This window comes from Mesoplodon densirostris, chromosome 2 (genome assembly GCF_025265405.1).
Source record: "Mesoplodon densirostris isolate mMesDen1 chromosome 2, mMesDen1 primary haplotype, whole genome shotgun sequence".
Taxonomy (NCBI): domain Eukaryota; kingdom Metazoa; phylum Chordata; class Mammalia; order Artiodactyla; family Ziphiidae; genus Mesoplodon; species Mesoplodon densirostris.
Window position 1 is genome coordinate 161,815,799 of NC_082662.1, and position 24,911 is coordinate 161,840,709.

Here is a 24,911-nt window from a genome sequence, read left to right on the forward strand (position 1 = left end):
TTTCTGTAACTAATAGATAGTTCTATTTTTTAAATTTACGTAAAATATTAAGAATAAAGGATATGTTTGGACATCCTGTTCAACTCAGCATTCACCCTCATGTAAAACTGAAAACATGTGTTAACAGGTTTTAATACTAAAAAGTATAAAAGGAAACTTGTAGGAATTTATCCTAATGAACTAATCAGAGATGCAGGTTAAGGATGCACAAGGAAATTTGAGGCAATATTTTTTTAAATTTTCAATTTATTGGCTGCGCCCCACAGCATGTGCAAAATGGATTAAAGACCTAAATATAAGGCCAGACACTATCAGACTCTTAGAGGAAAACATAGGCAGAACTCTATAACATAAATCACAGCAAGATCCTTTTTGACCCACCTCCTAGAGAAATGGAAATAAAAACAAAAATAGACAAATGGGACCTAATGAAACTTCAAAGCATTTGCACAGCAAAGGAAACCATAAACAAGACCAAAAGACAACCCTCAGAATGGGAGAAAATATTTGCAAATGAAGTAACTGACAAAGGATTAATCTCCAAAATTTACAAGGAGTTCATGCAGCTCAATAACAAAAAAACAAACAACCCAATCCAAAAACGGGCAGGAGGGCTTCCCTGGTGGCGCAGTGGTTGAGAGCCTGCCTGCCGATGCAGGGGACACGGGTTTGTGCCCCAGTCTGGGAGGATCCCACGTGCCGTGGAGCGGCTGGGCCCGTGAGCCATGGCCGCTGAGCCTGTGCGTCCGGAGCCTGTGCTCCGCAATGGGAGAGGCCACGGCAGTGAGAGGCCCACGTACCGCAAAAAACAAAAACAAAAACAAAAACAAACAAACAAAAATGGGCAGAAGACCTAAATAGACATTTCTCCAGAGAAGATATACAGACTGCCAACAAACACATGAAAGAATGCTCAACATCATAAATCATTAGAGAAATGCAAATCAAAACTACAATGAGATATCATCTCACACCAGTCAGAATGGCCATCATCAAAAAATCTAGAAACAATAAATGTGGACAGGGTGTGGAGAAAAGGGAACACTCTTGCACTGCTGGTGGGAATGTGAATTGGTACAGCCACTATGGAGAACAGTATGGGGGTTCCTTAAAAAACTACAAATAGAACTACCATATGACCCAGAAATCCCACTACTGGGCATATACCCTGAGAAAACCATAATTCAGAAAGAGTCATGTACCACAATGTTCATTGCAGCTCTATTTACAATAGCCAGGAGATGGAAACAACCTAAGTGTCCATTATCGGATGAATGGATAAAGAAGATGTGGCACATATATAAAATGGGATATTACTCAGCCATAAAAAGAAATGAAATTGAGCTATTTGTAATGAGGTGGATGGACCTAGAGTCTGTCATACAGAGTGAAGTAAGTCAGAAAGAGAAAGACAAATACCGTATGCTAACACATATATATGGAATTTAACGGAAAAAAATGTCATGAAGACCTAGGGGTAAGACAGGAATAAAGACACAGACCTACTAGAGAATGGACTTGAGGATATGGGGAGGGGAAAGGTAAGCTGTGACAAAGTGAGAGAGTGGCATGGACATATATACACTACCAAACGTAAAATAGATAGCTAGTGGGAAGCAGCCGCATAGCACAGGGCGATCAGTTTGGTGCTTTGTGACCACCTAGAGGGGTGGGATAGGGAGGGTGGGAGGGAGGGAGATGCAAGAGGGAAGAGATATGAGAACATATGTATATGTATAACTGATTCACTTTGTTATAAAGCAGAAACTAACACACCATTGTAAAGCAATTATACTCCAATAAAGATGTGAAAAAAAAAGACATAAATAAATGGAAAAACAACCATGTTAATGGATTGGAAAACTTAATATTGTTGAGATGGCAATAATCCCTACATTAATCTACAGATTGAACACAATGCCTATCGTATCAAACACAGCTTTTGGAAGCATGAATTAACAAATTGATTCAAGAAATTCATGTGGAAATAAAAATAAATCAGAATAGACAATTATCAAAAACTATCCTCAAAAAGAAAAACATAAAGAAGGACAAAGTTTGAGGACTCATGTTTCACAATTTCAAAACTTACTACAAAGCTACAGTAACCAAGACAGTTTATTGGCATCAGGATAATAGGGGTTCCAAGAAGAGAAGAGAGAGGAAAGGAGATCAAAAGTGTATTTGAAGAAATTATGACTGAAAAATTTTCAAACCTAATGAAGGAAACAGATATCTAGGTACAGAAAACACAGAGGGTCCCAAACAAGATGAACAAAAACAGAACCACCCAAGACATATTATAATTAAAATGACAGAAGTTAAAAATAGAGAGAGGATTCTAAAGGCAGCAAGAGAAAAACAAAAAGTCAGTTACAAGGGAATCTCTGTAAGACTATCAGCTGATTTCTCTGCAGAAACTTTGCAGTCATTTTCAGATTTTGATATATTCAAAGTCCTGAAACAGAAAAACCTGCAACCTAGGATCTTCTACCCAGTAAGATTATCATTTAGAATAGGAGAGATAAAATATTTCTCAAGAAAAAAAAACTGTAAAAGAATTCAGCAATACTAAACTTAACCTAAAAGAAATATTGAAAGGTCTTTTCTAAATAGAAAAGAAGCAAGAATCTATAGGAAAGGGAAAATCATAATAGGAAAGGCAACCATACAAAAGGGTTGAAGATCACTTAAATAAGCCAGTACAAAGATTTAAAACAATAAAAATGTTTGTAAAAGTGATTATAACTACAATTAACAGCAAAAGAATAAGCATGAAGATGTGAAATAGGACATCAAAATCAGAAAATGTGGGGGAGAGGAGGAGAAAAATGTAGATTTTTTTGTGTGTTTGAACCTGTATGACTATCAGTTTAAAACAAGTAGATATAGTTATGGGTGAACCATACTTGAACTCCAGGGTAACCAGAAATCAAAAACATAAAATAGATTCACACAGAAAAAAAGAAAGGAACTCAACCATACTACAAAAGAAAACCATCAAACTGCAAAAGAAAAAACAAAAAGTAGAAATGAGCAAAGAAGAACTACAAAAACAACTGGAAAACAAGGTTTAAAATGGCAATAAGTACATACCTATCAATAATTACTTTAAATGGCAATGAACTAACTGCTCTAATCAAAAGACAGAGTGGCAGACTATATTTAAAAAAAAAGAACCTACAATATGTTGCCTACAAGAAACTCACTCAGCATGAAAGACACACGCAAACTGAAAGTAAGGGGTTGAAAAAAGATATTTCATGTAAATGGAAATAACAAGAAAGCAGAGGTAGCAATACTCACATCAGACGAAATAGACTTTAAAACAAAGGCCATAAAGACAGACAAAAAAGGACATTATACAATGGTAAAGGGATCAATCAAGAAGGGGATATTACACTCATTAACATACATGGCACCCAATACGGAGCACCTAAATATATAAAACAAATATAAATAGACATAAAGGGAGAAATCGACAGGAATAAAATAATAGAAGGCTAACACCCTACTGACATCAATGGACATATCATCCAGACAGAAAATCAGTAATGCAACAGAGGTCCTAAATAACACAATAGACCAGTTGGACTTAGTTGATATCTATGGTCAACAACATCCCAAAAAACAGACTACACATTCTTTTCAAGCATGCATGGAATATTTTCTAGAATAGACCCATACTAGGTCACAAAACAAGCCTGAACAAATTTAAGAGGATATACATTTTTTCAAGCATCTTTTCTGACCACAATGGTATGAAACTAGAAATCAACCACATAAAGAAAAATGGGAAAAGAACAAACACAGAGAGACCAAATAACACGCTAAAAAAAAAAAAAGAGTCAATGATGAAATCAAAGAATAAATCAGAAAATACCTAGAGGTAAATGAAAATAAAAACATAACCTTACAGAATCTATGGGATGCAGCAAAAGCTGTTCTAAGAGGGAAGTACATAGCAAGAAACAAGAAAAATCTCAATTTCTAACCCAAGAAACAAGAAAAATCTCAAATAATCAATCTAACCTACCACCTAAAAGAATGAGAAAAAGAAGAATGCACAAAACACAAAGTCATCAGACAGAAGGAAATAATAAAGACAATTGGAAAAATTAAAAAGCAGAGATCAAAAAATAATAGAAAAGATCAATAAAACCAAGAGTTGGTTTTTGAAAAGATAAACAAAATTGACAAACTTCTAGCCAAGCTTACCAAGAAGAAAACAGAAAGGACCCAAATAAACAAAATAAGAAATGAAAGAGGAGAAATAACAATTGATACTACAGAAATACAAAAAATTATAACAGAATACTATGAACAGTTATATGCCAACACATTGGACAACCTAGAAGAAATGGACACATTTCTAGAAACATACAGCCCGCCAAAACTGAGTCAATAAGAAACAGACAATTTGAATAGACTGATCACTAGAAGTGAAATATATTCTGTAATTAAAACACAAACAAAAAATGAACAAACAAACAAACAAAAACTCCCATCAAACAAAAGTCAAGGACTGGATGGCTTCACTGGAGAATTCTACCAAACATACAAAGAAGAACTTATACACATTCATTTCAAACTATTTCAAAAAACTGAAGAGAAGGAAACACTCCAAAATTCATTCTGTGAAGCTACCATCACCCTAGTACCCAAACCAGACAAAGACACTACAAAAAAAAGAAAATTACAAGCCAATATATTTGATGAATATACATGTGAAAATCCTGAACAAAATATTAGCAAACCAAATCCAACAATACATAAAAAGGATCATATACCATGATCAAGTTGGATTCATTCCAGGGTCACAAGGATGGTTCAACATACACAAATCAATCAATGGGATATACCATATTAACAAAAGGAAAGGAAAAAACCACACGATCACCTCAATAGACACAGAAAAAACATTTGACAAAATTCAACATCCATTTATGATAAAAACTGTCACCAAGATGGGTATAAAGGGAACATATCTCAACATAAAGATATTTATGACAAACCCACAGCCAACATAATACTCAACAGTAAAATGTTGAAAGCCTTCCCACTAAATTCAGGAACAAGACAAGGAGACAAGGATGCCTCCTCTCACCACTTCTACCCAACATAATTTTAGAAATCAGCTGCAGCAATCAGACAAAAAGAAAGGAAGGAAGGAAGAGAGGGAGAGAGAGAGAGGTAGGGAGGGAGGGAGGAAGAAAAGTTATACAAATTGAAAGAGAAGAGGTAACACTTATTATTTGCAGATTACATAATACCACACATAGCAAACCCTAAAGAAGCCATCAGAAAACTACTAGAGCTTATCAATGAATTTGGTATAGTTGTAGGATACAAAATTAATATAGAGAAATCTGTTGCACTTCTATACACTAACAACAAATTCTCAGAAAGAGAAATTAAGGAAACAATCCCATTTACCATTGCATCAAAAAGAATAAAATACCTAGGAATAAACTTCCCTAAGGAGGTAAAAGACCTGTACCCAGATGACTATAACACAATGATGAAAGAAATTGAAGATGACACAAACAGATGGAAAGATATACCATGTTATCAGATTAGAAGAATTAATATTGTTAAAATGACTATGCTACCCAAGACTAACTACCCAAAGCAATCTGCAGATTCAATGCAATCCCTATCAAAATACCAAGGACATTTTCACAGAACTAGAATAACTTTAAAATTTGTATAAAGAGACAAAAGAGGTTTGATAGCCAAAACAATACTGAGAAAAAAGAACAAAGGTGGAGGAATCACACTCCCTGACCTCAGACTATACTTCAAAATTACAGTAATCAAAACAGTATGGTACTGGCACAAAAACAGACACATAGATCAATGGAACAAAATAGAAAGCTCAGAAATAAACCCATCCACTTATGGTCAACTAATCTACAACAAAGGAGGCAAAAATACACAATGGAGAAAAGACAGTCTCTTCAATAAGTGGTGTTGGGAAAACTGGACAGCTACCTACATGTAAAACAATGAAATTAGAACATTCTCTAACATATACAAAAATAAACTCAAAATGCATTAAAGACCTAAATGTAAAACCAGAAACCATAGAACTCCTAGAAGAAAACATAGGCAGAACACTCCTTGACATAAATTGTAGTAATATCTTTTTGGAACTATCTCCTAAAGCAAAGGAAATAAAAGCAAAAATAAACACATGAGACCTAATTAGGTTTAAAAGCTTTTGCACAACAAAGGAAACCATCAACAAAATGAAAAGACAACCTACTGAATAGGAGAAAATATTTGCAAATGATAAGACCAGTATGGGGTTAATACCTAAAATATATAAACAGTTCATACAACTCAACATCAAAAATAAACAAACAACCTGATTACAAAAATGGGTAGAAGAATTAAATAGACATTTTTCCAAAGAGGACATGTAAATGGCCAGCAGAACACAACAAATGGTAAGGATGCAGAGAAAAAGGAACACTCATACACTGTTGGTGGGAATGTAAATTAGTGCAGCCACTGTGGAAAGCAGTAGGGAGGTTTCTCAAAAAACTTAAAATAGAACTACTATATGACCCAGCAATTCCACTCCTGGGTATATATCTGAAAAAAGTAAAAACACTAATTCAAAAAGATACATCCACCCCAATGTTCATAGCATCATTATTTAGATTTCCATCAATAGAAGAACGAATAAAGAAGATGTGAGACACACACACACACACACACACACGCACAATGGAATACTACTCAGTTATAAAAAAAGAGTAAAATTTTGCCATTTCCAACAACATGGATGGACTTGGAAGGTATTATGCTAAGTGAAATAAGACAGACAGAGAAAGACAAATACTGTATGATATCACTTATATGTGGAATCTAAAAAATAAAACAAACTATTGAATATAACAAAAAAGATAACAGCCTCACGATGTAGAGAACAAACTAGTGATTAGCAGTGGGGAGAGGGAAGTGAGGAGGGGCAAGATAGGGGTAGTGCATAAAGAGGTACAACTATTATGTATAAAATAAATAAGCTACAACATAGGGAATATAGCCAATATTTTGTAGTAACTATAAATGGAATATAACCTTTAAAAATTGTGAATCTATATGTTGTACACCTGTAACATGTAATATTGTATAACTATATTTCAATTTAAAAAATTAAAAATAAAATTAAATTAAATAGAAAAAAAACCCAGCAATTCCTAAGAATCTAAAAACAGAAGCCAATTTTACTAATTGCTTATTGTTTGTAAAAGTAATTATCTTAAGTGACTTAAGAACACAATATTTTAAATATAAATCCATTTTGGAATACATTCTGAAGACAAATAAATGTACAAAGAATCAAAAAAAAAGTCTACAGATAATAAATGCTAGAGAGGGTGTAGAGAAAAGGGAACCCTTTTGTACTGTTGGTGGGGATGTAAATTGGTGGAGTCACTATGGAAACCAGTATGAAGCTTCCTTAAAAATTAAAAATAGACCTACCATGTGATTCAGTGATCCCCCCCCGAGTATATATCCAGAAAAGACAAAAACTCCAATTTAAAAAGATACATACACCCCAACGTTCATAGCAGCACTATGTACAATAGCCAAGGCATGGAAACAACCCAAGTGCCCATGAACTGATGACTGGCTTAAGAAGATGTGATACATATATATACACACATACAATGGACTAGTACTCCCCCATAAAATAGAATGAAGTATTGCCATTTGCAGCAACATGGATGAACCCAGAGGATATTATATTTAGTGAAGTTAGAGAAAGATGAAAGTCACTTATATATGGAATCTAAAAAAATAATACAAATGAATCCATATACAAAACAGAAACAGGCTCACAGACATAGCAAACAAACTTATGGTTACCAAAGGGGAAAGGGGGGGATAAAGTAGGCATATGGAATTAACAGATACAAACTACTATATGTAAAATAGATAAGGAACAAGGATTTACTGTACAGCACAGGGAACTATATTCAATATCTTATAATAACCAATAATGGAAAATAGTCTGAAAAAAATATATATATATAACTGAATCATTTTGCTGTATACCTGAAACTAATATAATATTGTAAATCAACTACACTTCAATTAAAAAAAAAACAATGAGGGGCTTCCCTGGTGGTCCAGTGGATAAGATTCCATACTTCCACTGCAGGGGGCATGGGATCAATCCCTGGATGGGGAACTAAGATCCTGCATGCTGCGTGGCATGGCCAAAAATTTAAAAAACAAAAACAAAAAAACCCAATGAGATAACATTTCATTCCCACTAGGATGACTAAAAGCAAAAGGACAGAAAATAACAAGTGCCAGCAAGAATGTGGAGAAATTGGAACTCTCACTCATGGCTGGTAAGGTTCTAAAATGGTTCAGTCATTTTGGAAAACTGTTTGGCAGTTCCTCAAAATATTAAACACAGAATTACACATGGCCCAATAATTTTATTCCTAATTACATACACAAGAGAAATGAAAACATATGTTCTCATAAAAACTTGTATAAGAATGTTCCTAGCACCATTATTCATTATAGCCAAAAAAGTGAAAACAACCCATATGTGTATTACTGATGAATGGATAGACAAAATGTGATTTATCTGTGCAATGGAATATTATTCAGCAGAAGAAATGAAGTACTGATACATGCTATAACATGGATGAACCTTAAGAACATAATGAAAGTGTTCTAAGTGAAAGAAGCCAGGCACAAAAGACCATATATTGTATGATTCCACCTACACAAAATGTCTAGAATAGGCAAATTTATAGGAACTGAGAAGAGATGTGTGGTTTCCAGGGATTAGGGACAGGGGAGAATGGGGAATGACTGCTAATGGGTAATTTCTGTGGGGCGGTGTGTGGGTAATAAAAATGTTCTTGAATTAGACAATTGTGATTGTTGCACAACTCTGTAACTATACTAAAAACCACTGAATTATACACTTTAAAAGGGTGAGATTTATGGTGTGTAAATATCACTTTAAAACTGTTATTTAAAAAAATATTAGGAAAGCTGTAACAGGCAAAAATGCCCACACTTCACTCTCCCCCACCCAGTCCCCTGCATTCCCCTGAGCTCCCTCCTTTTCACACTTCTTTGCTCTCCATCTGTGCTTTCCTTCCTCTCTCTCTGACCTGTCCCTTCCATCTCACTCACTCACTCCCCTGGAATTTGTGGTCTGGTTCAGACTGGGATTAGAAGGTCCCCTGCTGCACACCCTTGCTTGGCATATGAGGACTGAATTGCTGGGAGGAGTAGTGAACAACCCAAGGAGTTAAGGAGTGATAGTGCCAGGGAATCTACAATGAACAGTGTTCTCTCCGTGGCCCCTTGGGACTTTCTATTCAGCTAAGAGAGGAAAGGTCTTTCTATTCCCCTCCTTCTGGGACTTCCTAACCCACAAGTTAACTTCGGAACCTTTCAACCTAGACTTCCTTATTTCTGGGCTCCCTCTTCCTCTCTCCAGCCCCCCATTTCAATACCCCCTTCTCCCCAAACCTCTCCTCTCCCCTTCACCCTTTCTCACCACCTTTCTCCGTCTTCTAACTCTGGCAGCTTTCCTTGAAACTGCTTCTCTGCCCCATTTACCACCCCCCATCCATTCCCAGGGTCTCTGCTGCTGCATCCCCAGGGCCCAGCCTCCCACATCTGGTCACAGAGCAAGAATATATAGGCCATCTGAGTCATGTGGTAGTCTCTCAAAGAATTAAAGTCCATCATCAAATTTCCCTGCAAGATATAAAATCGATAAAAGGGTATGGATACAATGGATATAATGGATAATATGCATTGTTAGCTCCTGAAGACTGAAACATCTTTATTGCTTGCACACTCCTCATCTTCCTCCTAATGCCCTCAAGCTAATATGAGCAGTATCTAACAAGGGAAGAAGGAAGGTCAATAAAAGTGAATAAAAGAGGTAGATAAATCCTCTTAAGAGCTTAAAAGTTTGTTAAGCAGAAAAAATTAACTGATACTTAGACCATGAAAGTGAACATTTTGCATCATTACAGACTACACCCTTACCCACAAATATTCTCTAATGACTAGTATTACTATACATGTTCCCCCCTGTGGGTGACCTTCCCTCCTACAATTATGAGGATCTCCTACAAACTGATGATATTGATTGACTGGGTTAGACAGTTCTAACCCAATTTCTCTTCACCTCCCTTCAGAGGTGGGGCTGTCTGACACTTCACACTCCCAGTCTCTAGGCTCCCAGGGAGCCCTGGAAGTCAACCCACATGGCTCAGTTAGGCTCAGAGATGTAAAGAACAGACAAGTTAGCATCAAACCAACAACAGAAGGGGCTTCAACACTTCCTCCCTCCCGCTGCCCTAGGGCTGGCAGCAGGGCCAGCTTTACAGCTTTACTGTGAAGTTGCAGAGAGCCATGTGCTTGGTTTAATGCTCTGATGTCACTGTCTTGAAATTCTTAATGACTTTTGAACAAGGGGTCGTGAATTTTCATTTTGCACTGAGCCCTACAAATTATGTAGGCAGTCTTGGCAGGCAGTTACCCATGAGAAGAGTGGGCATGTGCTAAGTCAGCTTTGGTCATCTTTTCCTTCCCTTCCTGTCTGGCAACCAATTTCCCTGGTCTTCTGCTCCTGACATGGGGGATAGAAAGGGAAAATGTAAGGGAGAATTGAAAAGGATTATTTTTCCCAAGTACATAAGTAATTGGTTCAGGGTCATTACTCTGCACTTCCCTAGGAAAGTTGAAGGTTTTTCAGGTTTTCTTTTTAATGAGGGAAGAGACAATCATGTAAGATGCAAGGACATGTATGTTTGTGTGTGTGTGTGTGTGTGTGTGGTGTGATGTGTGTACATGTATTAAAGAAGTAGCATTTACTGTGTGCCAGACCCACCTTGCATCAGGAAATGTATGTAAATCATCTCATTCATTCCTCAGAACAAACTATGAAGTAAATACCACTATTATCACAACTTACAGATGGAGTAAATGATGCTTAGAAAGATTAAATAACTTGCCCGAGATCACACTGGCAGGCAAGGAGCACAGCTGGGCTGACTGTAGATCCAGTCTAACCGTAAATCCCATGTGCTCCATCGCTAGGCTGTGCAGCCTGGGCTGTGGGGTAGTTTGCATGTGATTTCCATGGGAAATAATTATCAAGTGCTGATGATGTGCCAAGCATTTTGTGTCTATGAACTTGCTTAATCCTTGCACTATTCTGTGAGTAATGCTTTTATACAGATGAGGAAACTGAGGCACAGAGAGGTTAAGTAAATTGTCAAAGATCACACTGCTAGTAAGTGCTGGAAATGGATTTTTTAACTCACATTTTCTGGCTCTAGATTCTGAACTTTTAACCACTGCCTTATTCTGCCTCAACGTAGGAGAAATTACTTAATAGAATATAACCCAAGTTCTCTCCTGATCATAAAGAAGTATGGAAAAATTACCAGGCTCTTCACTTAAAATCAGCCCTTTTCCTAAATTCACTAAGGGATATAGTATTCTGACATGAGAATGTCCTGATGTATTTCCCAGGACTCACCACTCAGAGGCTGACAATCAGCATACCTCCCCCCACAAGCAGCCACCATGTCTTTATCTCACCAATTCCCCTCCAGAATTCCTGTGCTATTCTATGAAGATATGCCTTTTTCCCTTCTCCCTCAGTCTTCAAGGGTCTCAGCAGCAATACTTGGCTCTGTTAATATAAGAGACACAAGAAAATGGGTATCCAGCGCACATATGTTGATGGCCATCTCCTCACTTTCTGCCACCAAGCCATACCACCCGTCTTCAGCCTGGGACCTGCTCAGCTAGAACAGGTCCAGCTTACTCAGAACAAGAGCCTGGAGGAACAGTGACCAACGGGAGAATTTCCAGATGAATAAGATGACCTTCAGGTCCTCCTGTGTTTTCTCAGCCCACCCTCTCTACTTAGTCTTTTCTTCAGCGAGCACCTTTTTAAACAAGAAAACTGTGTTGATTTCTCTCCCCAGAGTAGCCACAGTGGAGGAAACCACACACTGACCTATACGTAGAGAAGACCTTGACATATGTGGTTTCGAAATGCGCTAGTTAAGCAGGGGTTGGGTCACTAATCTTAGCAGTATCGCTGGATTATTTCACTGGTTTTTCATGCAAGTTCTAGAGATAGGAGGGGTTTTTCCCTGACAGGGTGTGGAGGAGAAAGAAGAATGAAGAAGGGGAATTACTTGTGACATTAACCTTCCCACTCTATCAGATGATTTGGTAAAATAATTTCAAAAGACACCGCTCAATAATATTAGGAGTTCTGATGCCCAGAATGGACTGAACTGCTATAATGTAGTATTCAAAAACAAGGTTGGATTACTTTTCCTGCAAAACACCTAGAGTATGCCTAAAGAAGTTTCTCGATAAGTATCTGAATTAGTACCGACTTGTATTTGTTTGTATTAATTTCATAGATGGGCTTTTTCTCCCTACCTCCCCAGCTAGAGTATAAGCTCCTTAAGGGGAGGAACTCTTTCATAATTCTGTTGCACAGTTAGTTACACATTTCACAATTCTGAGCATATTATAGAAATCCACAATCAAAGATATTCAAGAAAAATCTAGGAGAAATAGATTTCACTAAGAGAACATCCTTCCTTGAAGCACTTGGGATAACAGAACTTTTTCAGATTTCCAGTGGTACAAACTATTAGTTTGCTAAGCCATCTTGAGATGGAACAATGTTGTGTTTGGGGTTTATTATAAGAAAAGGAAATCACACATTAGGTTCTTCAAATCAGACATTTAACTGTATATGAATTATAAATGAATAAAGAAACTTAAGTATGTGTACCCTTTAACAGGGATATATAACCCAGAGAACCTTGGATTTGGCAAAGTTCTGTTCTCTTGAGGTGTAACCTACATCCTTGGGGCCGAAATTAAGAGAAGTAAACGTTAACTCTCACATCCTACCTTTTTATAAAATTATAAACTCTTACATTTGCATACAATTTTCTATTTTTCAAAGTGGTTTCATATCCATTATAAAATGTGAGTTCATGGGGAATTCCCCGGCAGTCCAGTGGTTAGGACTCCATGCTTCCACTGCAAGGGGTACAGGTTTGATCCCTGGTCAGGGAACTAAGGTCCTGCATGGTGTGTGGCATGGCCAAATAAATAAATAAATAAATAAAAATAATCTAAATTGAATAAAATTTTTAAAAATAAAATAAAATTTGAGTTCATGTTGATCCAATGGGCTAGGGCAAGGAAACACACATCCAGAGAAATTAACTTGCCAAATGTCAGAAAGTTCAGGGAAACTAGGATAAAAAACCCAGAGGGCTTCTAGGTCAGTATTTTTCCTCCATGGTCATCCACTTCATTAACAACCATTCTTTCATGCAACCTGTTGACAATAATGCTTTGAGTATGAATTTCAATATTTAATAGTTTACAAAGCACATACATCATTTCATTGAACATTCCAAAGTATAACTGTGTTAGTTCATTCTTATTGAATTAATCTCCCCAGATCCCAATGCATCTTATTTCTTTTCTTATTCTTGACTGTAGTTCACAATAACTTCTAATTTACCATCTCCCATCTTAATTATAATTTCTATTTTCTGGCTTTGTGTTTCAGTAAGTTCTTTGTTTTTACTCAAGTTATTTTCCACTTGTTTAGACCAATCTGAGTGTGGGATATGTGTGTTTCTATGTATATGTGGTGTTTGCGTGTGTGTGACTTGACAGCTATCTAGGTTTTTTAATTTGGTTTTTGGCCTATTTATGGTTTCTCTTCTTACAAAAATATGGATTTTTTTTGTTTTCAAATAGTATGAACACATTTTTGCATTAGATTTTCATGCCCCAAGGAGCTTTTTTTTTTTTTTTCATGGTTCTGTCTTAGTTTGGGTTATGTGGAAGCAGAAGAACTTGGGTACAGGTAGTTTATTTGAGAAGTGATCCCAGAGAAAGTGAGGAAAATAAGACAAGGAAAGGAGAAAAGCCAATAAAGAACGTGTTAACAAGTGGGTTATCAGTGTGAGCAACTGGGGCTGATCTCCCCTGAGGACTTTCTGAGAAAACATGGAATGCATCTCAGGATCATACCCCTTTCTCTAGACACATACACACATGCACGTGCACACGTGCACACACACACACCTCTAGGTAGCACTTGTTTGCTGTGAAAATGAGCTCAAAGATACGGAACAAGGCCAAAGTCAGGAATCCAGATGGTGCTCATATCTGTCAAAGAAGAAGTTCCAGTATGAGCTAATAGGTATAAAGAAAACTTTACCAGAACTGGAACATGTCTGCTTCTTCCCTCAAAGCTTAAATGTCTTACATGGTGATAGAAATACTCATTGCTGTTTTATGACTCATGAACAGAAATCTGCCCATTCTCAGACTCAATCTTCAAGTGGTAAGCCAAAATCAAGATCAAAGAACTACTTAAAGCCAAACCAAGCACAATACCATTTAAAAATAAACTCACAGTAGAGAGGAGGAGCTTCAAGATGGCAGAAGAGTAAGACATGGAGATCACCTTCCTCCCCACAGATACATCAGAAATATATCTACATGTGGAGCAACTCCTACACAACACCTACTGAACACTGGCAGAAGACCTCAGACCTCCCAAAAGGCAAGAAACTCCCCACGTACCTGGGTAGGGCAAAAGAAAAAAGAAAAAACAGAGACAAAAGAATAGGGACGGGATCTGCACCAGTGGGAGGGAGCTGTGAAGGAGGAAAGGTTTCCACACACTAAGAAGCCCCTTCGTGGGCAGAGACTGCAGGTGGCAGAGTGGGGAGCTTCGGAGCCACGGAGGAGAGCACAACAACAGGGGTGCAGAGGGCAAAGCAGAGAGATTACCACACAGAGGATCGGTGCCGACCAGCACTCACCAGCCCAAGAGGCTTGTCTGCTCACCCGCCGGGGTGGGCAGGGCCTGGGAGCTGAGGCTCGGGCTTCAGTGGATCGCAGTGAGAGGACTGGGGCTGGCGGAGTGAACACAGCCTGAAGGGGTTAGTGCACTACAGCTAGCCGGGAGGGAGTCCGGGGAAAACTCTGGGACTGCCAAGAGATAAGAGACTTTTTCTTCCCTCTTTGTTTCCTGGTGTGCAAGGAGAGGGGATTAAGAGCTCTGCTTAAAGGAGCTCCAGAGACAGGCTCGAGCCACGGCTAAAAGCACGGACCCCAGAGACAGGCGTGGGACGCTGGGGCTGCTGCTGCCACGACCAAGAGGCCTGTGTGTGAGCACAGGTCACTGTCCACACCTCCCCTCCCGGGAGCCTGTGCAGCCCGCCACTGCCAGGGTCCCGGGATCCAGGGACAAGTTCCCGGGGAGAACACACGGCACGCCTCAGGCTGGTGCAAAGTCCCACTGGCCTCTGCCGCCACAGGCTCGCCCCGCACTCCGTGCCCCTCCCTCCCCCCAGCCTGAGTGAGCCAGAGCCCCTGAATCAGTGGTGCCTGTAACCCCGTCCTGTCTGAGTGAAGAACAGACGCCCTACTGCGACCCAACGCAGAGGCAGGGCCAAATCCAAAGCTGAGCCCCGGGAGCTGTGCGAACAAAGAAGAGAAAGGGAAATTTCTCCCAGCAGCCTCAGGAGCAGCAGATTAAATCTCCACAAACAACTTGATGTACCCTGCATCTGTGGAATACCTGAATAGACAATGAATCCCAAATTGAGGAGGTGGAGTTTGGGAGCAACGATTATATATTTTTTCCCCCTTTTCACTTTTTGTGAGTGTGTATGTGTACACTTCTGTATGTGATTCTTTGTTTTTACCATTTATCCTAGGGTTCTGTCTGTCCTTTTTTTTTTTTTTTTTTTTTTTTTACTTAAATATTTTTTTCTAATACTTTTTTTTTTTTTTTTTTTTTGTGGTATGCGGGCCTCTCACTGTTGTGGCCTCTCCCATTGCAGAGCACAGGCTCCGGACGTGCAGGCTCAGCAGCCATGGCTCATGGGACCAGCCGCTCCCCAGCATGTGGGATCTTCCCAGACCGGGGCACGAACCCGTGTCCCCCGCATCAGCAGGTGGACTCTCAACCACTGCGCCACCAGGGAAGCCCAATACTTATTTTTTATTTTAATAACTATTTTACTTTATTTATCTTCTTCTTTCTTTCGTTCTTTTCTTTCTCCCTTTTATTCTGAGCCATGTGGAGGACAGGTTCTTAGTGCTCCAGCCAGGTGTCAGGGCTGTGCCACTGAGGTAGGAGAGCCAAGTTCAGGACACTGGTCTACAAGACACCTCCCAGCTCCACGTAATATCAAATGGTGAAAATCTCCCAGAGATCTCCATCTCAATGCCAAGTCCCAGGTCCACTCAATGACCAGCAAGCTACAGTGCAGGACACCCTATGCCAAACAACTACCAAGAAAAGAACACCACACCATCCATTAGCACAGAGGCTGCCTAAAATCATAATAAGGCTACAGACACCCCAAAACACACCACCAGACATGGACCTTCCCACGAGAAAGACAAGATCCAGCTTCATCCACCAGAATACACGCAGTAGTCCCCTCCACTAGGAAGCCTACACAACCCACTGAACCAACCTGAGCCACTGGGGGCAGACACCAAAAACAACAGAAACTACAAACCTGTAGCCTGTGAAAAGCAGACCCCAAACACAGTAAGTTAAGCAAAATGAGAAGACAGAGAAACACAAAGCAGATGAAGGAGCAAGGCAAAAACCCACCAGACCTAACAAATGAAGAGGAAATAGGCAGTCTACCTGAAAAAGAATTCCAAATAATGATAGTAAAGATGATCCAAAATCTTGGAAATAGAATGGAGAAAATACAAGAAACATTTAACAAGAAACTAGAAGAACTAAACAGCAAACAAACAGAGACGAACAACACAATAAATGAAATTAAAAATTCTCTAGAAGGGATCAATAGCAGAATAACTGAGGCAGAAGAACAGATAAGTGACCTGGAAGATAAAATACTGGAAATAACTACTGCCAAGCAGAATAAAGGAAAAAGAATGAAAAGAATGGAGGACAGTCTCAGAAACCTCTGGGACAACATTAAACGCACAAACATTCGAATTATAGGGATCCCAGAAGAAGAAGAGAAAAAGGGACTGAGAAAATATTTGAAGAGATTATAGGTGAAAACTTTGCTAATATGGGAAAGGAAATAGTTAACTCCAGGAAGCACAGAGTCCCATACACGATAAGTCCAAAGAGAAACACGCCAAGACACATATTAATCAAACTATCAAAAATTAAATACAAAGAACAAATATTAAAAGCAGCAAGGGAAAAACAACAAGTAACACATAAGGGAATCCCCATAAGGTTAACAGCTGATCATTCAGCAGAACTCTGCAAGCCAGAAGGGAGTGGCAGGACATATTTAAAGTGATGAAAGAGAAAAACCTACAACCAAGATTACTCTACCCAGCAAGGATCTCATTCAGATTTGACAGAGAAATTAAAAGCTTTACAGACAGGCAAAAGCTAAGAGAATTCAACACCACCAAACCAGCTTTACAACAAATGCTAAAGGAACTTCTCTAGGCAGGAAACACAAGAGAAGGGAAAGACCTAAAATAATAAACCCAAAACAATTAAGAAAATGGTAATAGGAACATAACATATCAATAATTACCTTAAATGTAAATGGATTAAATGATCCAACCAAAAGATATAGACTGGCTGAATGGATACAAAAACAAGACCCATATATATGCTGTCTACAAGAGACCCACTTCACACTTAGGGACACATACAGACTGAAAGTGAGGGGATGGAAACAGATATTCCATGCAAATGAAATCAAAAGAAAGCTGGAGTAGCAATTCTCAAATCAGACAAAATAGACTTTAAAACAAAGACTATTACAAGAGACAAGGACACTGCATAATGATCAAGGGATCAATCCAAGAAGAACAGATAACAATTGTAAATATTTATGCACCCAACACAGGAGCACCTCAATACATAAGGCAAATACTAACAGCCACAAAAGGGGAAATTGACAGGAACACAATCATAGTGGGGACCTAAACAAACCTCTTTCAACAATGGAAAAATCATCCAAAGTGAAAATAAATAAGGAAACACAAGCTTTAAATGACACTTAAACAAGATGGACTTAATTGATATTTATAGGACATTCCATCCAAAAACAACAGAATACACATTCTTCTCAAGTGCTCATGGAACATTCTCCAGGATAGATAATACTTGGGTCACAAATCAAGCCTTGGTAAATTTAATAAAACTGAATTCATATCAAGTATCTTTTCCGACCACAATGCGATGAGACTAAATATCAATTACAGGAAAAAATCTGTAAGAAATACAAACACATGGAGCCTAAACAACACATTACTTCATAACCAAGAGATCACTGAAGAAATCAAAGAGGAAATCAAAAAATACCTAGAAAAAAATGACAATGAAAACACAATGACCCAAAACCTACGGATTGCAGCAAAAGCAGTTCTAAGAGGGAAGTTTATAGCTATACAAGCCTACCTTAAGAAACAAGAAACATCTCAAATAAACAACCTAAACTTACACCTAAAGCAATTAGAGAAAGAAGAACCAAAAACCCCAAAGTTAGCAGAAGGAAAGTAATCATAAAGATCAGATCAGAAATAAATGAAAAAGAAATGAAGGAAACGATAGGAAAGATCAATAAACCTAAAAGCTGGTTCTTTGAGAAGATAAACAAAACTCATAAACCATTAGCCAGACTTATCAAGAAAAAAAAGGAGAAGACTCAAATCAATAGAATTAGAAATAAAAAAGGAGAAGTAACAACTGACACTGCAGAAATACAAAGGATCATGAGAGATTACCACAAGAAACTACATGCCAATAAAATGGACAACCTGGAAGAAATGGACAAATTCTTAGAAAGGCACAAACTGCTGAGAGTGAACCAGAAAGAAATAGAAAATAGGAACAGACCAGTGACAAGCACTGAAATTGAAACTCTGATGAAAAATCTTCCAACAAACAAAAGCCCAGGACCAGATGGCTTCACAGGCGAATTCTTTCAAACATTTAGAGAAGAGTTAATACCTATCCTTCTCAAACTCACCCAAAATATAGCAGAGGGAGGAACACTCCTGAACTCATTCTACAAGGCCACCATCACCCTGATACCAAAACCAGACAAAGATGTCACAAAGAAAGAAAACTACAGGCCAATATCACTGATGAACATAGATGCAAAAATCCTCAACAAAATACTAGCAAACAGAATCCAACAGCACATTAAAAGGATCATACAACATGACCAAGTGGGGTTTATTCCAGGAATGCAAGGATTCTTCAATATATGCAAATCAATCAACGTGACACACCATATTAACAAATTGAAGGAGAAAAACCATATGGTCATCTCAATAGATGCAGAGAAAGCTTTTGACAAAATTCAACATCCATTTATGATAAAAACCCTGCAGAAAGTAGGCATAGAGGGAACTTTCCTCAACATAATAAAGGCCATATATGACAAACCCACAGCCAGCATCATCCTCAATGGTGAAAAAATGAAACCATTTCCACTAAGATCAGGAACAAGACAAGGTTGTCCACTCTCACCACTATTATTCAAAATAGTTTTGGAAGTTTTAGCCACAGCAATCAGAGAAGAAAAAGTAATAAAAGGAATCCAAATCAGAAAGAAGAAGTAAGGCTGTCACTGTTTGCAGATGACATGATACTATACATAGAGAATCCTAAAGATGCTACCAGAAAACTACTAGAGCTAATCAATGAATTTGGTTAAGTAGCAGGATACAAAATTAATGCACAGAAATCTCTGGCATTCCTATACACTAATGATGTAAAATCTAAAAGTGAAATTATGAAAAGACTCCCATTTACCATTGCGACCAAAAGAATAAAATATCTAGGAATAAACCTACCTAAGGAGACAAAAGACCTGTATGCAGAAAATTATGACACTGATGAAAGAAATGAAAGATGATACAAATAGATGGAGAGATATACCATGTTTGTGGATTAGAAGAATCACATTGTGAAAATGACTATACCTCCCAAAGCAATCTACAGATTCAATGCAATCCCTATCAAACTACCACTGGCATTTTTCACAGAACTAGAACAAAAAACTTCACAATTTGTATGGAAACACCAAAGACCCTGAATAGCCAAAGCAATCTTCAGAAAGAAAAACGGAGCTGGAGGAATCAGACCCCGTGACTTCAGACTATACTACAAAGCTACAGTAATCAAGACAGTATGGTACTGGCACAAAAACAGAAATATTGATCAATGGAACAGGATAGATAGCCCAGAGATTAACCCACGCACATATGGTCACCTTATCTTTGATAAAGGAGGCAAGAATATACAATGGAGAAAAGACATCCTCTTCAATATGTGCTGCTGGGAAAACTACACAGCTACATGTAAAAGAATGAAATTAGAACACTTCCTCACACCATACACAAAAATAAACCCCCAATGGATTAAAGACTGAAATGTGTGGCCAGACACTATAAATCTCTTAGAGAAAAACATAGGCAGAACTCTATAACATAAATCACAGCAAGATCTTTTTTGACCCACCTCCTAGAGAAATGGAAATAAAAACAAAAATAAACAAATGGGACCTAATGAAACTTCAAAGCTTTTGCACAGAAAAGGAAACCATAAACAAGACGAAAAAACAACCCTCAAAATGGGAGAAAATATTTGCAAATGAAGCAACTGACAAAGGATTAATCTCCAAAACATACAAGCAACTCATGCAGCTCAATATCAAAAAAAGAAACAACCCAATCCAAAACTGGGCAGAAGACCTAAATAGACATTTCTCCAGAGAAGATATACAGATTGCCAACAAACACATGAAAGAATGCTCAACATCATTATTCATTAGAGAAATGCAAATCAAACTACAATGAGATATCATCTCATACCAGTCAGAATGCCCATCATCAAAAAATCTACAAACAATAAATGCTGGAGAGGGTGTGGAGAAAAGGGAACCCTCTTGCTCTGTTGGTGGAATGTAAACTGATACAGCCACTATGGAGAACAGTGTGGAGGTTCCTTAAAAAACTAAAAATAGAACTACCATATGACCCAGCAATCCCACTACTGGGCATATACCCTGAGAAAACCATAATTCAAAAAGAGTCATGTACCAAAATATTCATTGCAGCTCTATTTACAATAGCCAGGACATGGAAGCAACCTAAGTGTCCATCAACAGATGAATGGATAAAGAAGATGTGGCACATATATACAATGGAATATTACTCAGCCATAAAAAGGAATGAAACTGAGTTATTTGTAGTGAGGTGGATGGACCTAGAGACTGTCATACAGAGTGAAGAAGTCAGAAAGAGAAAAACAAATACAGTATGCTAACACATATATATGGAATCTAAAAAAAAAAAAAAAGAAAAGGAAAAGAAAAAACAAATGATCAGAAGAATCTAGGGGCAAGATGGGAATAAAGATGCAGACCTACTAGAGAATGGACTTGAGGATACGGGGAGGGTGAAGGGTGAGCTGAGACAATGTGAGACAGTGGCATGGACATATATACAGTACCAAATGTAAAATAGATAGCTAATGGGAAGCAGCCGCATAGCACAGGGAGATCAGCTCGTATAGCACATGGAGATCAGCTCGGTGCTTTGTGATCACCTAGAGGGGTGGGATAGGGAGGGTGGGAGGGAGGGAGACGCAAGAGGGAAGAGATATGGGAACATATGTATATGTATAACTGATTCACTTTGTTATGAAGCAGAAACTAACACACCATTGTAAAGCAATTATACTCCAGTAAGGATGTTAAAACATTTTTTTAATAAAATAAAATAAAAGTGAACTCACAGCAGAAAAACCTAACAGTGAACTTAGCAACGTCATCTTTAAGATGTTTGACTTTAAGGAAAATAGCTTGACTCGTCCCAGCCTGGGCAATGTTTTCTTGATACCTATTAGCTAGTGCTACAGCTTATACCTGACTAATATGAGCACCATCTGAGTTTCTGACCTTGATCTTTTTCCTGACATCTGAGATCCTGAGGGATGATATGGAGTGATAAATTTAGTTGTTGCTAGTACCTTTTGCAGATAATGTATAATCTTGGTAAATACTGCCTTGTTAGGTTTTTCAGTAGTTAAGTTTTATTCTGCATCACCTATAGATCCTTATGTGAAGCCCCTTCTGTTAGAGAGCCTATTGTTTCCAATGACAGGACCAGCTGAGAATCTTGGATTTCTTTTCTAGAACTTATGCTGGTTTCTATTTGAAAAGTTATATTTTTTTACCCCCTATGGAGCTCTAATCTTACTATAATATTTCACTGCCACATTAACATAAAGGTCAGCACTTAGGGGGAAAGGTATCTCACAGGTATCTGACAAAAAGCATCAAAATAAAAGAAAAATGCTGCCAGGACAAAATCCATTTCCCTCCCAGAATTAACCAGAAAATAGTAACAAAGAAAGTAACCAGATGCTAACAAGTGATTACACCCACAGGTAGCATTTACACAAAAAATAACCTTGCCATCTGATGTAATCCAAGGCATTTCAGGAAAATATGTAAGTGTGAGCTCTGTCTTAGAGGACCCTACATGAGCTACCACACGTCTGTTTCAGTTTCTAAATCTGATTAATTACAAACTGAGTAGCAATCTACTGGGTAAGGTATTTTTCATAAATACCTTATATAATCCTTCATGGAGTAAATTTTATTGCCTTGACTTTACAAATGATAAAATGAAGTTCAAAAAAGTTAGATGATTCACCTAAAGTCACACAGCCTGTAAGAGGAAAATCTGGAACTTCCTCTGGGATCTTGAGATCCAAACTGAATTCCCTTCCCACTGAACTAGGACTGGTTTCCACACATGAGGGCACAATTCTTTTGTGTCCAGACAGATGTAAGCAGACAGTATACTGCTCAAGTTGTGACTGAATAATTTCAAATACGGGCACAAGAAACGGAAGAAAAAGAGTAGAAGAGGGAGCAATGTGGCAGAAGGGATTTTTTTTAAGAACAGTAATTAATGGTTTCTAAAAAGTTGAATTAAAGATAATAGCAATTTTCTTAAAAACTTTCTTTGTAATAGTTCTACATACTTCATTGTCTTTATCTGTCTTATTTATTCAAATTTCAGATCTTTCCATTTCTAACCTGGTACACCAATCAGGAAGTAACTGGTATCAATTCTTAAGTGGAAAAATATTTATACAGTATGAAATTTAGATCATCATTTACTTGTAGAACTGTACTAAGTTTGTCTGGAATTAAGTAATTCTTCTCACTCTCGGATGGGTACAGGTTGAAGTTAAATTAAGCTCTCTGAAGCCTACCTTGATAATGTCAAGTAACCAAACTTGGCTGAGAATCATTTCTTTTATAGTTGCCCCTAATTTCTTCCATTTCTTTAATCATTTCCACATGAAAAAAGTTTTTCTTCTGGTTATTTTTAATGATAGAAAGCATCGCCGTATATTAACAATTTACTAGTTATGGTGGTGAATAGAAGGAAAATAAGAAAAATTGGAGAGAAGATAGCCAGATTATGAAAGATCCAACTCAAATTACACTCTAAAGCTATGTTCTCTTTACTGCATTGATGCATCTTTCAAGGCTGTTATGCCCGCATCACATCTTTTGTCTGATTTCTCTACCCCTGCATATTATAGTCACTTCTCAGTAATTTCACCCCCACTTCCAATTAAAAATCACAAAAGAATCACAGAATCTAATAATTTTGAGTCAAAAGGGACCTCTGAGATGTTATCTGCTTCCATGATGCATATAAAGGTAGCAGTGACAGCTATTTGTTGCAACATTTGTAAAGCTGGGATTTGATTTTTTTTAATAAGATGTAATTCAGAGATGGCAAATTAGGGTGCATCAAGAACCCTTCTGAAAACCCTCACACGTAAATTCAGCTTGTTAGAAGGAAAGGGATGAGATAAAGGGAAGGGAAAGAAGCATATCCATAATTTCCTTACATGTCGTGAGTTACTATAAAATACTGAAGGAGGGGAGATGTGTCATATAGAGAAATACCTACTATAAAATGGCCATTAAGAGACTTCATGGCTATAAGTAATATTTTAAGTTTGCCTTTGGCTCTGCTCCCCCTTTCTGTTGGATACTGTTTCTATATTGATCCAGTCAATGAAAAAAAGCAGCTTGTTGACACCTGTCAAGTGTGTGGTAATACAGAAATGAGAAGAAAATAGTTTACATAGCCCAAGCCAACTCTCATTTCAAAAGGAAAATAAAACGTTCAATACCTCATCCAAATCCTCTCCTCTAGCTTCTCAAATAAAAGTACACAGTCCTTTCAAAGACTATTTTGGAATACCTCACTTTGATTAGGCCTGTTTCCACCAAGAAATCCTCATGGAATACATCTGCTGGGTATGCAGTGTCCACGTCAGATAAATGAGAATGTTTATGAAGCTTACCATTTTGAAGGAGTTGGACACCAGATGGTCTGTTATTCCTGGAGCCAGAAGCCCTGTGTAGTGATCAGCTGGATTCTTCCCCTCTGCCGCCCTTTACCAGAAGAAAAGTCTATTCTTTCTCAGCACCACTCTGACGTTCTCTCTTCCTTGGTTCTCATCACCACTTCCTCATCTTATTTCTCCATCTTCACTCTTTACATTCTTTTCCGCCTCCTCCATTCCCCAAAGCAGCCACTACCTTCTTCTCTCACGCAATGTGATAAAGCACAAACCCCAACTGATACACAATATTTCAATGAAGCCCATATGGATTGCCTGGTAACAAAAAACAAAATATAAACAATGCAGTCATGTTCCATTCTAGAGAAGTTAGATCATTCATTGAATTTCAGCAGGATATGAGCTATGCCTCTCCAAATGTCTGCAGTTACTTCTATCTTAAATGTTAGAAAGAAAA

The 24,911-nt window shown here is 37.9% G+C and overlaps 1 long non-coding RNA gene across 1 annotated transcript in view; it reads right to left on the reverse strand.

Annotated features, from left to right (window-relative positions):
- Positions 1 to 24,703, reverse strand: part of LOC132484567 (uncharacterized) — a 270,284-nt gene extending 245,581 nt beyond the window's left edge. Inside the window, exon 1 of the long non-coding RNA XR_009531226.1 lies at positions 24,455 to 24,703. This is a non-coding gene — a long non-coding RNA (uncharacterized LOC132484567). The remainder of the gene's footprint in view (positions 1 to 24,454) is intronic.
- Between the last annotated feature and the right edge of the window lie 208 nt (positions 24,704 to 24,911).